The following is a 16,698-nucleotide window of genomic DNA, read 5'->3' as shown; positions in this document are numbered from 1 at the left end:
ACATTGAAGGAAATTTGAAACTGCTGGCTAAGGCTAAGCGTAAATTTGGTAAGATTGTAATTCACGTCGGCAGTAATGACACCCGGTTACGCCAATCGGAGGTCACTAAAATTAACATTGAATCGGTGTGTAACTTTGCAAAAACAATGTCGGACTCTGTAGTTTTCTCTGGGCTCCTCCCCAATCGGACTGGGAGTGACATGTTTAGCCGCATGTTCTCCTTGAATTGCTGGCTGTCTGAGTGGTGTCCAAAAAATGAGGTGGGCTTCATAGATAATTGGCAAAGCTTCTGGGGAAAACCTGGTCTTGTTAGGAGAGACGGCATCCATCCCACTTTGGATGGAGCAGCTCTCATTTCTAGAAATCTGGCCAATTTTCTTAAATCCTCCAAACCGTGACTATCCAGGGTTGGGACCAGGAAGCAGAGTTGTAGTCTTACACACCTCTCTGCAGCTTCTCTCCCCCTGCCATCCCCTCATTACCCCATCCCCGTAGAGACGGTGCCTGCTCCCAGACCACCAATAACCAGCAAAAATCTATTTAAGCATAAAAATTCAAAAAGAAAAAATAATATGGCACCTTCAACTGCACCACAGACTAAAACAGTTAAATGTGGTCTATTAAACATTAGGTCTCTCTCTTCTAAGTCCCTGTTGGTAAATGATATAATAATTGATCAACATATTGATTTATTCTGCCTTACAGAAACCTGGTTACAGCAGGATGAATATGCACCACTCTGCATTTAATCATTAGTGATCGATCTCTGCTCCCCTCCACAGCATGTCTTTTTCCTGGTTCTCTCCCTCAGCCCCAACCAGTCCCAGCAGAAGACTGCCCCTCCCTGAGCCTGGTTCTGCTGGAGGTTTCTTCCTGTTAAAAGGGAGTTTTTCCTTCCCACTGTAGCCAAGTGCTTGCTCACAGGGGGTCGTTTTGACCGTTGGGGTTTTACATAATTATTGTATGGCCTTGCCTTACAATATAAAGCGCTTTGGGGCAACTGTTTGTTGTGATTTGGCACTATATAAAAAAAATTGATTGATTGATTGAAATGAGTCAACACCCCCGAGTCACACTAACTGTCAGAATGCTCGTAGCACGGGCCGAGGCGGAGGATTAGCAGCAATCTTCCATTCCAGCTTATTAATTAATCAAAAACCCAGACAGAGCTTTAATTCATTTGAAAGCTTGACTCTTAGTCTTGTCCATCCAAATTGGAAGTCCCAAAAAACAGTTTATTTGTTATTATCTATCGTCCACCTGGTCGTTACTGTGAGTTTCTCTGTGAATTTTCAGACCTTTTGTCTGACTTAGTGCTTAGCTCAGATAAGATAATTATAGTGGGCGATTTTAACATCCACACAGATGCTGAGAATGACAGCCTCAACACTGCATTTAATCTATTATTAGACTCTATTGGCTTTGCTCAAAATGTAAATGAGTCCACCCACCACTTTAATCATATCTTAGATCTTGTTCTGACTTATGGTATGGAAATAGAAGACTTAACAGTATTCCCTGAAAACTCCCTTCTGTCTGATCATTTCTTAATAACATTTACATTTACTCTGATGGACTACCCAGCAGTGGGGAATAAGTTTCATTACACTAGAAGTCTTTCAGAAAGCGCTGTAACTAGGTTTAAGGATATGATTCCTTCTTTATGTTCTCTAATGCCATATACCAACACAGTGCAGAGTAGCTACCTAAACTCTGTAAGTGAGATAGAGTATCTCGTCAATAGTTTTACATCCTCATTGAAGACAACTTGGATGCTGTAGCTCCTCTGAAAAAGAGAGCTTTAAATCAGAAGTGCCTGACTCCGTGGTATAACTCACAAACTCGTAGCTTAAAGCAGATAACCCGTAAGTTGGAGAGGAAATGGCGTCTCACTAATTTAGAAGATCTTCACTTAGCCTGGAAAAAGAGTCTGTTGCTCTATAAAAAGCCCTCCGTAAAGCTAGGACATCTTTCTACTCATCACTAATTGAAGAAAATAAGAACAACCCCAGGTTTCTTTTCAGCACTGTAGCCAGGCTGACAAAGAGTCAGAGCTCTATTGAGCGGAGTATTCCATTAACTTTAACTAGTAATGACTTCATGACTTTCTTTGCTAACAAAATTTTAACTATTAGAGAAAAAATTACTCATAACCATCCCAAAGACGTATCGTTATCTTTGGCTGCTTTCAGTGATGCCGGTATTTGGTTAGACTCTTTCTCTCCGATTGTTCTGTCTGAGTTATTTTCATTAGTTACTTCATCCAACCATCAACATGTCTATTAGGACCCCATTCCTACCAGGCTGCTCAAGGAAGCCTACCATTATTTAATGCTTCGATCTTAAATATGATCAATCTATCTTTGTTAGTTGGCTATGTACCACAGGCTTTTAAGGTGGCAGTAATTAAACCATTACTTAAAAAGCCATCACTTGACCCAGCTATCTTAGCTAATTATAGGCCAATCTCCAACCTTCCTTTTCTCTCAAAAATTCTTGAAAGGGTAGTTGTAAAACAGCTAACTGATCATCTGCAGAGGAATGGTCTATTTGAAGAGTTTCAGTCAGGTTTTAGAATTCATCATAGTACAGAAACAGCATTAGTGAAGGTTACAAATGATCTTCTTATGGCCTCGGACAGTGGACTCATCTCTGTGCTTGTTCTGTTAGACCTCAGTGCTGCTTTTGATACTGTTGACCATAAAATTTTATTACAGAGATTAGAGCATGCCATAGGTATTAAAGGCACTGCGCTGCGGTGGTTTGAATCATATTTGTCTAATAGATTACAATTTGTTCATGTAAATGGGGAATCTTCTTCACAGACTAAAGTTAATTATGGAGTTCCACAAGGTTCTGTGCTAGGACCAATTTTATTCACTTTATACATGCTTCCCTTAGGCAGTATTATTAGACGGTATTGCTTAAATTTTCATTGTTACGCAGATGATACCTAGCTTTATCTATCCATGAAGCCAGAGGACACACACCAATTACCTAAACTGCAGGATTGTCTTACAGACATAAAGACATGGATGACCTCTAATTTCCTGCTTTTAAACTCAGATAAAACTGAAGTTATTGTACTTGGCCCCACAAATCTTCGAAACATGGTGTCTAACCAGATCCTTACTCTGGATGGCATTACCCTGACCTCTAGTAATACTGTGAGAAATCTTGGAGTCATTTTTGATCAGGATATGTCATTCAAAGCGCATATTAAACAAATATGTAGGACTGCTTTTTTGCATTTACGCAATATCTCTAAAATTAGAAAGGTCTTGTCTCAGAGTGATGCTGAAAGCTAATTCATGCATTTATTTCCTCTAGGCTGGACTATTGTAATTCATTATTATCAGGTTGTCCTAAAAGTTCCCTAAAAAGCCTTCAGTTAATTCAAAATGCTGCAGCTAGAGCACTAACGGGGACTAGAAGGAGAGAGCATATCTCACCCATATTGGCCTCTCTTCATTGGCTTCCTGTTAATTCTAGAATAGAATGTAAAATTCTCCTTCTTACTTATAAGGTTTTGAATAATCAGGTCCCATCTTATCTTAGGGACCTCATAGTACCATATCACCCCAATAGAGCGCTTCGCTCTCAGACTGCAGGCTTACTTGTAGTTCCTAGGGTTTGTAAGAGTAGAATGGGAGGCAGAGCCTTCAGCTTTCAGGCTCCTCTCCTGTGGAACCAGCTCCAAATTCAGATCAGGGAGACAGACACCCTCTCTACTTTTAAGATTAGGCTTAAAACTTTCCTTTTTGCTAAAGCTTATAGTTAGGGCTGGATCAGGTGACCCTGAACCATCCCTTAGTTATGCTGCTATAGACATAGACTGCTGGGGGGTTCCCATGATGCACTGTTTCTTTCTCTTTTTGCTCTGTATGCACCACTCTGCATTTAATCATTAGTGATCGATCTCTGCTCCCCTCCACAGCATGTCTTTTTCCTGGTTCTCTCCCTCAGCCCCAACCAGTCCCAGCAGAAGACTGCCCCTCCCTGAGCCTGGTTCTGCTGGAGGTTTCTTCCTGTTAAAAGGGAGTTTTTCCTTCCCACTGTAGCCAAGTGCTTGCTCACAGGGGGTCGTTTTGACCGTTGGGTTTTACATAATTATTGTATGGCCTTGCCTTACAATATAAAGCGCCTTGGGGCAACTGTTTGTTGTGATTTGGCGCTATATAAAAAAAAAAAATTGAATTGAATTGAAAATTGAATTGATTTCTTATAGTGTTTCTTAAAGCCAGAAAGTTGCCATTTGAAATGACTTTAGTTTTGTGTCATGTCTGTGATCTGCTTTTTTTCTACAAAATTAAACAACTGAATGAACATCCTCCGAGGCCGGTGATTCTATAATTTTTGCCAGGGGTTGTATATACACACACACACACACACACACACACACACACACACACACACACACACACACACACACACACACACACACACACACACACACACACACACACACACACACACACACACACACACACACAGTAAAACTCACATATGATGGATTCAGGTGGACCAGCAAATTTTGTCCGTTATAATCAAAATACATTATTCTTATAAATTTATTTATTATATTTATATCCATTATACACATAAAACTGACAAAATCTGTTATATCTATGTAACGGATTAGTTACAGTCAGGAGACGCAGAATGATCTACAGGGAATCCCAAGCACCAATTAGGCTTATGTATTTCCTTGATTAAACGCCTGACCTTGAATTGGGACCTGCTTCGTTTAATGACCAGGTCAAAACTTCGTCTGCAAAAAAATAAACGTCTGCCTTAAATAAGCGCCGGGCACTATGTACGTTAAAAAGATTACATTTGGTCGAGTCCACTGCGGAGTGGTACCTTAAAATCCTAAAGCCTGATTTATGCTTTTGCAACTCTGGAACTCTGTGGCCACGCAATGACGTCTAAAGATATTTGGTTCATCACACCTAGGGATATGTGTGAAACTTAACACCATATTACAGTGCAGGCAGCAAGCAGAATTTTGTTAATAATCACTGGCCTTGAATTACGCCCTGCATAGTTAAAGTCCTGTGTCTGATCACGGTTTGAAAAAATAAACAGCCGGTCTTTTAATCAAGGAAATACGACCCCACTTTCCTCAAATCAGCAAGTGTCAGTGCTGAACTTCATTTCGTACCTCTGTTACTGGGCACGTCAAAACTGCTTTACGCCGAGGCTTTTATGCAAGGATTACGATGGAGTGGAACATTTTGTCCTATGTGAGTGAAAATCCGCTATGTAAAACTTGTTGTATATGGTGTTTATTGCATAGAAAACCATACAAAAGCATTATGACTTTTGCTTTTGTGAGCGCGAATATCCAGTTTATACGATAATAACATACGAGGTCTGTTAGAAAAGTATCCGACCTTTTTATTTTTTTCAAAAACTATATGGATTTGAATCATGTGCGCTTGCATCAGCCAAGCTTGAACCTTTGTGCGCATGCGTGAGTTTTTTCACGCCTGTCGGTTGCGTCATTCACCTGTGGGTGTAACGGAGGCCAGCAGGTGTCGCTGTGCAGATGTAGTTAGTAAACCTTACTCCCAACAGCTCAAAAGGATTCTCTGGTCACAAGGCCAGAGCCCTGGGTTTTAGCCTTCTGGTTAGAGAGTCCGACTCCCATGCCGGAGCTCGTGAGTTCACGTCCCGAGGGGAGTGAATGGGCGGAGTTATAACAGCACAATGCAGAGTGCAGCCGCTACATGGGCAGGCTTTGATTGAGCACTTATTGAGCAACATACAAATAAATTATGAAAAAAATCATACATTGTGATTTCTGGATTTTTATTTTTTTTTTTAGATTATGTCTCTCACACTTACGGAAGCTCTGAGCTGCCAAGCCCTATATATATTTGGCTCAGTATCATGATGTTTTCACGTTATAATGTAAAAATATCATGAAATAACGTGATAAATGTTTATCACAAAATAACATGATAATTTCATAATTCGAAATAACGTGATAATTTCCTATTATGAAATAACGTGATAGATTCATATCTCGGAATAACGTGATAATTTCTTATCACAAAATAACATGATAATTTCACATATAAAACATGAAAATACCATATCATGAAATAACATGATAGTTGTGCATCACGAAATAACGTGATAGATATCACGTTATAACATGAAACCTTTCATGTTATTACATGTTACTGAGTCAAATTATATTTATATGGCTGGCCATAATGACAATGTGAAAAAAGTTTTTTTGTTTTGTGTTTTTTTTTTTTTTTTTAGATTTTTGCTAATTTATTAAAAATGGGGAAAAACCCCTAAGAAATCACATGTACATACAGTGAGAAAAATAAGTATTTGAACACCCTGCGATTTGGCAAGTTCTCCCACTTAGAAATCATGGAGGGGTCTGAAATTTTCATCTTAGGTGCATGTCCACTGTGAGAGACATAATCCAAAAAAACAAAAAATCTGGAAATCACAATGTATGATTTTTTAATAATTTATTTGCATGTTACTGTTGCAAATAAGTATTTCAACACCTGCCAGCACCAGCTGGAAATGCTCCTTCTTAAAGGGACGTGGCAAACAGTAGCTCATTTACATTTAATGCAACAGGCACAGAAAAGACTGTTTTTAAGAAATTATTATCTTTTTCTTTTATAAATGAAACACATTAGTGTCTGAGGTATTTCTGGCTTAAAACGTTAAGGCCCCCACCTTTACTGTCTGTAGCGTACGGACTGAAGCACATAGCATTGGTGCATTTGGGGCTTGTCCAACTGCTTTTAGTTATTAAGTAAAGTGCGTAAAGTGTTAAAGCGGAAAGTGCGAGGAAAGCAGGGTGCATTTCACAGAGATTTCTGTGAATGCTACGTCGGCCGGCATCAGCTGCTTCTCATCATATTGTGAATAGACCCTTAACACATTCTAATGTGAGCCATCAAATGAGCTCAAAATCTCTCTCAAAGACTTTGCAACATCAGTTTAGGTATTTTTTTTGACCATTTGACCTCATAGGGTTCAGGTTGACCTGCTGCTGAACCTGTTTCCTGTACAGAAATATCAGTTTTGAATATTAACAGGGGTGATGTTAAGTCTACTTAAACTCACAGTCTTGGTTTTGGCCACTCCAAAATCCCAAAGTCTTGTTCTCAACCCACACTCAACCTTTTAAGGTTTTTGTCTCAACTCAGACTCCATATATGAGGTCTGTCCCCATCCCTACAGGATACAAAGGGGTAGCAGTTAGTCAATTCGTCATAGGCATGTTTTGGTCAGGTCAGGTCTGGACACAACTGGTACATCATTTGTTTGCATCTTTCACACTACAGAGCCGGGTTGGGCCCTGGATAAAAACCACCTAGACACACAACAGCTCCATCCCCACTTCTCTGGAATAACCATCTGTCTGTCGCAGCCACGTGTTTCAGGCAAAACATAAATTAAACCAATCAAATGGTCATCCATCCTTCCCTTACAGAGCCAGGTACACTGGAAGCTGATGTGATGTCATTTACTGTAAGTATTCACAGCCTTTACCCTGAAGTTCAAAATTGAGCACAGGTGCCTCTTGTTTATACAGATCATCCTTGAGATGCTTCTACAGCTTAATTGGAGTCCACCTGGAGTAAATTCAGTTGACTGGACATGATTTGGAAAGACACTACCTGTGTTGTGAAAGTGTAGGAACACGGACCCACAACAGGGGGCGCAAATGAACGGACAATGGAGGAGTCAAATAACACTGTTTTTACTGTTGTGAAACAGGCACAACAAACACAACCGATTACAATATTGAGACTGAGTTCAATTACAACGGTGTCGTGTGGGCAGGCTCGACGATAGCAGACGTCTGTCCAAGTCGAACCGGAACCAACCCGATTTCCTCTGCCACCGAACCCCGGGAATACTGGAGCCGCCAAGTCCCGAATTCCCAGGTGGCCACTGCCTCCGCTCGTCGGATCCGGTACTGCTGGCAAGGAACAGAAACAGTCAGGTGTGGATGCGGCTGCACCCAGCAACACGGAGGGTGGAGAGTCCACCTCTACCTCTCGTCAACAACAATCAAGAAGTGTAGGAAGGTGAGTACTTATCCAAATGTTGTCCGGTAGTCAGCTGTCCTACAAATAATCAACAAGAATTACAACTATAGTCACACGTATGTTTGGGCGGAGATTGTTACCTCTTTGATAAGGCGATATCTCGGCAAATGAGGTGGAGATGCCATCCTGCTGATATACCTCCCTGTTGATTGGAATCAGCTGTCTCCAGTGATGGGTGACAGCTGTCATCCTGGCTGCTCCTGTAAGGCGGCAGCACCCTCCGGTGCCTGGAGCCCGCACTCCAGGCAGGGCACCCTCTAGTGGTGGTGGGCCAGCAGTACCTCCTCTTCAGCGGCCCACACAACAGGACCCCCCCCTCAACGGGCGCCTCCTGGCGCACGACCGGGTTTGTCTGGGTGGCGACGGTAGAAGTCGGCCAGGAGGGCCGGGTCCAGGATGAAGCCTTTCTTCACCCAGGAGCATTCTTCGGGGCCGTACCCTTCCCAGTCCACCAGATACTGAAAACCCCGGCCCATCCGTCGGACGTCGAGGAGCCGGCGCACGGTCCAAGCCGGCTCTCCGTCGATGATCCGGGCAGGAGGTGGTGCCGGACCCGGAGTGCAGAGGGGTGAGGTGTGATGAGGTTTGATCCTGGAGACGTGGAATACTGGATGAATCCGCAGTGAGGCCGGAAGCTGGAGCCTCACTGCGGCGGGATTGATGACCTTGAGAATCTTGTACGGACCAATGTATCGTTCTTGTAGTTTTGGGGAGTCCACTTGTAGGGGAATGTCCTTGGTGGACAACCACACTTCCTGCCCAGGACGATACGTGGGAGCTGGGGCCCGCCGCCGGTCTGCATGGTTCTTCGCCCTCATCCGGGCCCTTAACAAAGCAGAACGGGCAGCACGCCACACCCGACGGCACTTCCGCAGGTGGGCCTGGACCGAGGGCACACCGACCTCTCCCTCAACCACCGGAAACAACGGGGGTTGATACCCCAAGCACACCTCAAAAGGGGAGAGGCCGGTGGCTGATGACACTTGACTGTTGTGGGCGTACTCGATCCAGGCCAGGTGGGTACTCCAGGCCGTCGGGTGCGCGGCTGTCACACAGCGTAGGGTCTGCTCCATTTCTTGGTTGGCCCGTTCTGCTTGTCCGTTGGTCTGGGGGTGATACCCGGACGAGAGACTGACCGTGGCCCCCAGTTCCCGGCAAAAGCTCCTCCAAACGTGCGAGGAGAACTGGGGACCGCGATCGGAGACGAGGACCAGGGGCGATGAGGAACGGGCAGCGGCTGTAGCAAACCCGAGGTTTTGCGGTGATCGGCCTTGCCCCTGGCGCAGGTGGTACAGGCCTGGATGTAACCCCGGACGTCGGCCTCTAGGGACGCCCACCAGAAGCGCTGCCGGACGACTGCCACGGTCCTACGCACCCCAGGATGGCAGGAGAGCTTAGAACCGTGACAGAAGTCCAGGACTGCAGCCCTAGCTTCTGGTGGGACGTAGAGTTTGTTCTTCGGTCCGGTTCCGGGGTCCGGGTCTCGTGTCAGGGCCTCCCGGACGGTCTTCTCCACGTCCCAGGTGAGGGCGGCCACGATAGCGGACTCCGGGATGATGGGATCCGGGGGATCCGACGACTCCGTTTTGACCTCATCTTCATGTACCCGGGACAAAGCATCCGATCTTTGATTTTTGGTCCCGGGACGGTAGGTGATCCGGAAGTCAAAACGGCCGAAGAACAGTGACCAGCGGGCTTGCCTGGGATTCAGCCGCTTGGCGGTCCTGATATACTCCAGGTTCCGGTGGTCAGTGAAAACCGTGAATGGCACGGACGTTCCCTCCAACAGATGTCTCCACTCCTCAAGAGCCTCTTTCATCGCAAGGAGCTCTCGATTGCCGACGTCATAGTTCCGTTCGGCTGGGGTCAACCTGCGGGAAAAATAGGCACACAGGTGAAGGACCTTATCGGTCTTCCCGCTCTGGGACAGCACGGCTCCTATCCCTGAGTCCGAGGCGTCCACTTCAACCACTAACTGGCGACTAGGATTGGGCTGCACCAAGACAGGTGCAGACGAGAAGCGCCGTTTCAACTCCTTGAACGCGGCTTCGCAACGACCCGACCAGGTGAAGGGGACTTTTGGTGAGGTCAGGGCTGTCAGGGGGCTAACTACCTGGCTATAGCCCTTAATGAACCTCCTGTAGAAATTAGCAAAGCCTAGGAACTGTTGCAACTTCCTACGGCTTGTGGGTTGGGGCCAGTCTCTCACCGCCGCAACCTTGGCCGGATCAGGAGCGACGGAGTTGGAGGAGATAATGAACCCCAAGAAGGACAAAGATGTGCGGTGGAACTCACACTTCTCGCCCTTCACAAACAGCTGGTTCTCCAACAACCGCTGCAGGACCTGACGTACATGCTGGACATGGGTCTCAGGGTCCGGAGAAAAGATGAGTATATCGTCTAGATATACGAAGACGAACCGGTGCAGGAAATCCCGCAAGACATCATTAACCAACGCTTGGAATGTTGCGGGAGCGTTTGTGAGACCAAACGGCATGACCAGGTACTCAAAGTGACCTAAGGGGGTGTTAAATGCCGTCTTCCACTCGTCTCCCTTCCGGATCCGAACCAGGTGGTACGCATTTCTAAGATCGAGCTTGGTGAAAACTTGGGCTCCATGCAGGGGTGTGAACACTGAATCCAACAGGGGTAACGGGTATCGGTTGCGAACCGTGATCTCGTTCAGCCCCCTATAATCAATGCATGGACGAAGTCCGCCGTCTTTTTTACCCACAAAAAAGAAACTTGCGCCCATCGGGGAGGTGGAATTCCGGATCAACCCGGCAGCTAACGAGTCCCGGATGTAGGTCTCCATTGATTCGCGCTCAGGCCGTGAGAGGTTGTACAGCCTACTGGACGGGAACTCACTGCCCGGAACCAAATCAATGGCACAATCATACGGACGGTGGGGGGGAAGAGTGAGAGCCAGATCCTTGCTGAGCACGTCAACAAGGTCGTGGTACTCCACCGGCACCGTCCCCAGATTGGGCGGGACTCTGACCTCCTCCTTAGCTCGGGAGCCGGGAGGAACCGAGGAACCTAGACACACCCGATGGCAGGTCTCGCTCCACTGCACCACTACCCTGGACGGCCTATCAATCCGGGGATTGTGCTTCAACATCCAGGGAAATCCTAAAACCACATGGGAGGTGGCCTGGGTCACAAAAAACTCGATCACCTCCCGGTGATTTCCTGACACCACCAGAGTTACAGGTGGTGTCTTATGCGTGATCGGAGGGAGTAGGGAGCCATCTAGTGCCCGAACCTGAACAGGCGAGGTAAGCGCCACCAGGGGGAGCCCTATCTCCCTGGCCCATCTGCTGTCCAACAAATTCCCCTCAGAGCCCGTGTCCACCAGTGCTGGGGCCTTCAGGGTTGAGTCCTCATAAAGGATCGTAACTGGGAGTCGTGTGGCAATGTGGGTGTGTCCCACGTGAATGTCTCGGCCCACCCCTAGCCCAGTCTCTAGGGGCGGGCGTTGGTGTTTAACCGCTCGGGGCAGTCTCTCATATGGTGCTCTGTGGCACCACAAACAAAACAAGCTCCGTGGGCCCGTCTCCTTTGTGCATCTGGTGCCCTAAATGTTGCCCTACTCGTGTCCTTAGCTTCGTCAGCAGGGGGAGCTGTGGTCCCACGGAGCGCAGGGGCCGTGGAGCGTGGGGAAGGCGGAGCGCGGTCGGAACCGGAAGGGAGAGGGACGGCGCGTGCCCGGCCACGCCCTTCGTCTCGTTCCCGCCGACGTTCTTCTAACCGGTTGTCTAACCGTATGACAAGATCGATGAGCCCATCTAAATCCCGCGGTTCGTTCTTAGCCACCAGGTGCTCCTTAAGAACCAAAGACAGTCCGTTTACAAAGGCGGCGCGGAGCGCAGTGCTATTCCAGCCGGACCTCGCAGCCGCGATGCAGAAGTCGACTGCATAGGCAGCTGCGTTCCGACGCCCCTGTCTCATTGACAGTAGCACGGTTGAAGCGGTTTCGCCTCTATTAGGGTGATCGAACACGGTTCTGAGCTCCCTTACAAACCCATCATATGTCAGAAGGAGCCGTGAATTCTGCTCCCAGAGCGCTGTAGCCCAAGCGCGTGCCTCACCGCGAAGCAGGTTTATTACATAAGCTACTTTGCTAGCATCAGTCACGTACATGACGGGACGCTGTGCGAAGACGAGCGAGCACTGCATAAGAAAATCTGCGCACGTCTCCACACAGCCTCCGTACGGCTCTGGGGGGCTTATGTAAGCTTCAGGGGAAGGTGGGTGGGGTCGTTGAACGACCAGTGGAACATCGCTGTTACGCACAGGGTCGACGGGAGGGAGAGCCGCAGCGGCGCCCGGGGGGCGCGCTTCCACTTGTGCGGCGAGAGCCTCCACCCTGCGGTTCAGGAGGACGTTCTGCTCGGTCATGAAATCCATCCGAGTCGTGAAAGCGGTGAGGATCCGCTGCAACTCACCGATCACCCCTCCCGAGGACGCCTGCGCGTCCTGGTCTTCCATTGGCCGTTCAACAGCCGGTTGACACCCCTCGGGATCCATGACGTTGGCCGAGATATCCTGTTGTGAAAGTGTAGGAACACGGACCCACAACATGGGGCGCAAATGAACGGACAATGGAGGAGTCAAATAACACTGTTTTTACTGTTGTGAAACAGGCACAACAAACACAACCGATTACAATATTGAGACTGAGTTCAATTACAACGGTGTCGTGTGGGCAGGCTCGACGATAGGAGACGTCTGTCCAAGTCGAACCGGAACCAACCCGATTTCCTCTGCCACCGAACCCCGGGAATACTGGAGCCGCCAAGTCCCGAATTCCCAGGTGGCCACTGCCTCCGCTCGTCGGATCCGGTACTGCTGGCAAGGAACAGAAACAGTCAGGTGTGGATGCGGCTGCACCCAGCAACACGGAGGGTGGAGAGTCCACCTCCACCTCTCGTCAACAACAATCAAGAAGTGTAGGAAGGTGAGTACTTATCCAAATGTTGTCCGGTAGTCAGCTGTCCTACAAATAATCAACAAGAATTACAACTATAGTCACACGTATGTTTGGGCGGAGATTGTTACCTCTTTGATAAGGCGATATCTCGGCAAATGAGGTGGAGATGCCGTCCTGCTGATATACCTCCCTGTTGATTGGAATCAGCTGTCTCCAGTGATGGGTAACAGCTGTCATCCTGGCTGCTCCTGTAAGGCGGCAGCGCCCTCCGGTGCCTGGAGCCCGCACTCCAGGCAGGGCGCCCTCTAGTGGTGGTGGGCCAGCAGTACCTCCTCTTCAGCGGCCCACACAACAACCTGTCTTACATATAAGGTCCCACAGCTGACAGTGCATGTCAGAGCTCAAACCAAGCATGAAGTCTTAGGAATTATCTGTAAACCTCTGAGACAGGATTGTCTTGAGGCACAAATCTGGGGAAGGGTACAGAAACAATTCTGCTGCTTTGAAGGTCCTAATGAGCACAGTGGCCTCCATCATCCATAAATGGAAGAAGTTCAGATCCACCACTGGACACTTCTTGGCAAGGCTGCCCCTCTAAACTGAGCAATCAGGAGAGAAGGGCCTTCAGTACACCCAACCAAGTCACACACCCCCCTGAACCCCCCCTAGTTCCGCCCCTGAACAATAGCATAATATAACGAAGCAAACAATAATGTTGGGAAAGTGTAAGTACACGGACCCACAACAGGGGGCGCAAATGAACGGACAATGGAATAGGTCAAATAACAACACTTTACTGTTGCGAACGTGCACAACAAACACAACAGATTACACAATAGATCAGAGGTCAAATTACAAGGTGTCGTGTGGGCAGGCTCGAAGATAGGAGACGCCTGTCCAAAGCAGAACCGGAACCACACGATTTCCTCCGCCACCAGACCCCGGGAATACTGGAGCCGCCAAGTCCCGAACTCCCAGGTGGCCACTGCCTCCGTGTGTCGGACCTGGTACTGCTGGCGAGGAACAAAAACACAATTAAACGTGGGTGCGTCTGCACCCAGCAATCTGCACGGCAGGGAAGCTACCTCCACCTCTCGTTGGAGAAAAAGTCTGTTATCACTCACAAAAATCACAAAAAGGGCTTTCTATCAAGCAGTCAGGCTGAGGATATTACCTTTCAGGTAGAACGATATCTCGGCAAAGAGGTGGAGATGACGTCTTGCTGATATACCGATGCAGATCAGATGAGTGGTGACAGCTGTCACAGGTGATGAGTGTCAGCTGTCACCCCGGCTGCTCCTGTGAGGCGGCAGCGCCCTCTGGTGCCTGGAGCCCGCACTCCAGGCAGGGTGCCCTCTGGTGGTGGTGGGCCAGCAGTACCTCCTCTTCAGCGGCCCACACAACAAATAATGTCTAATACTGTATGATATCAATGAAGTGATAATTTTCTATTATTATTATTTATGGTCATTGTCATTGTCATCTTCATCTTTTGTCAGAGGCTCAGTATATCATCATATTTCATCTTTAATTTCAATCACAGTAGCATGCTTCAGAAATATATCTTGTAATGGTAAATGGCTTTTCCATCTGCATCAGACGCTCAAAGCGCTTTACAATTATGCCTCACATTCACCCCAGTGTCAGGGTGCTGCCATACAAGGCGCTCACTACACACCGGGAGCAATAGGGGATTAAAGGCCTTGCCCAAGGGCAGTGATTAGTGATTTTCCAGTCAGGCGGGGATTTGAACCCATGATCTTCTGGTCTCAAGCCCAACACCTTAACCACTAGACCATCATCCTTGATGCCTGATGTAATATTTGATTTATTAGTTTTTTGTTGTTTGTTTTTAACTGAATTCGTTAGGACACATATGATATATTTTTGTCTTCTTAAAATTTATCATTGATTAAACACACTTTCTGCTGTACATCTGTTTGTTTGTTTTTTTCAGGTGACCTGCAGCTTTTCTTTAGCCATTTTTTACAGACATATCAAACAACAAACATGGCTATATTTGAACACAATTTAGTAATAATGAAACAACATAAGGGAGCACTTAGAATAATACAACAGCTACAAGAAGAAAGGGTGGAAAAAGAAAAATTTCATGCAAGGGGATCCCCACATTGTGTATTCACCATGAATCAACAGGAATGTCATTCATAATAAGAGAATAGTTTTGTCCTTTAGGTGTTTTCATAAATTTTAAAGTTTTTTTATATAATTCAAAATAAATTTAAAGAAAGTAAAAGTGGGGGACATCTTTGCTTTCTATTTTTTTTGTGTGTGTATGAAGAACTAGGGTAAGCATAAAATGACATTGACACAGAATTCATGTTTTTTTTTTTTAATTAAACCAAATGTTGTGATATCTCTTGCTAGAATGATGATGGAAATTTTGCTTTCAACCATTTTTGAATATCAACCCAGAAACAATGAACTTTCACACATGAGAAAAATACATGGTCAGTGATTTCAATCTCATTTTTTTCTTCAGTCAAGTTCAAAGAAAGCGGGTTTCGTTAGCCCGACAACCGGCCCTGATTCATAGCCGGGTGGTTGTCGGGCTAGTTGTCGGGCTAGTTTTCGGCCTGGGGTTTCCTGGTTTCCTCTGACGTTTTTATCTCTTCACCTCATTGGTCAGCGTCTTGCAGCCGCTCACCATTCAGAAGACAGGCGCGTTACCGTGACAACGAACAACAAAAAAGCGGTTTGATGGCGGATTAGTGGGAACGCCGAATAAATCAGTTCCTCGGGCACTCAGAGGTGAGATTCTGCTAGTTTGTTTCTTTGTTTCTTAGTTAATACTACCAATACTGTATGTGCAAAGTTAATGTAAAGGTGTGGAAACGTTCTTAACCTGGCGTCAAGGTGCATTTAGGAACAGATCCAGAGGCTAATGACATGAATAATTTCCAGCACAGTCGGCCCAAGAGTGGACCACAGGTCCTTCAAGTTTTATTAGAATCAAATAAGCAGGTTGTGCGTTTGTCGACATTACGAGTTTCGTCAGCACGCCTGTGATGGCACCCACCTCCATTCACCTTATTCAGCCCCCCCCCCCCCCCCCACACACACACACACACACACACACACACTTTTACAACAGAGGCGTTTTCATTTTGGCTTAAGAGTTCCGGCTAGCAGTGTTTTCAGTATATGTAGAAAAATGGAAGGCATTACATGGGTAGAAACAAAAACCTTTTTGAAAAGCTCAAAGGGAACCACTCTGGCTCACCCACGGGTCATAACAGAGTGGGAAGATGACATGAAAACGTAGCCCTCGATTATGTATGCCGATATTTGTAACCACTTTGTGTTGTCACTCGGTGTGGATGATTTGGCTTTGAGGAACTATAAAAGCACCAAAGCCTATCAATACTACCCGACAAGTAGTACCACCGTAATGCCAACATTACGTAATGTTAATATACGTATGGTGTTATTTCATGCAGTGCTTGGTTGTATCAAATGTCAGAAAATGAGTAAATTAGATAGCAGCCAACACTACACACACAGCTTACCATTTGTCTCACTGGCATCGGACGTGGCTTCTTCAACGGAGCATTGTAGCCCAACCATTTCTCTGGGCAAGGATGCAGTGGTGTGGGTTTTTTTCTCCACAAAGCAAAAAGAACAGACATAGGGACATTTGGGTGA

The 16,698-nt window shown here is 46.6% G+C and overlaps 1 protein-coding gene across 1 annotated transcript in view; it reads left to right on the top strand.

Moving 5' to 3' along the window:
- Positions 1–15,729: 15,729 nt before the first annotated feature.
- Positions 15,730–16,698, top strand: part of hydin (HYDIN axonemal central pair apparatus protein) — a 291,354-nt gene continuing 290,385 nt past the window's right edge. The window contains 1 exon segment of the mRNA XM_034175548.1: positions 15,730–15,794. The gene's annotated coding sequence lies outside the window, so the exon portion shown is untranslated.

Source organism: Thalassophryne amazonica, chromosome 8 (assembly GCF_902500255.1).
Source record: "Thalassophryne amazonica chromosome 8, fThaAma1.1, whole genome shotgun sequence".
Taxonomy (NCBI): domain Eukaryota; kingdom Metazoa; phylum Chordata; class Actinopteri; order Batrachoidiformes; family Batrachoididae; genus Thalassophryne; species Thalassophryne amazonica.
This window is presented reverse-complemented; position numbering and strand designations above follow the sequence as displayed.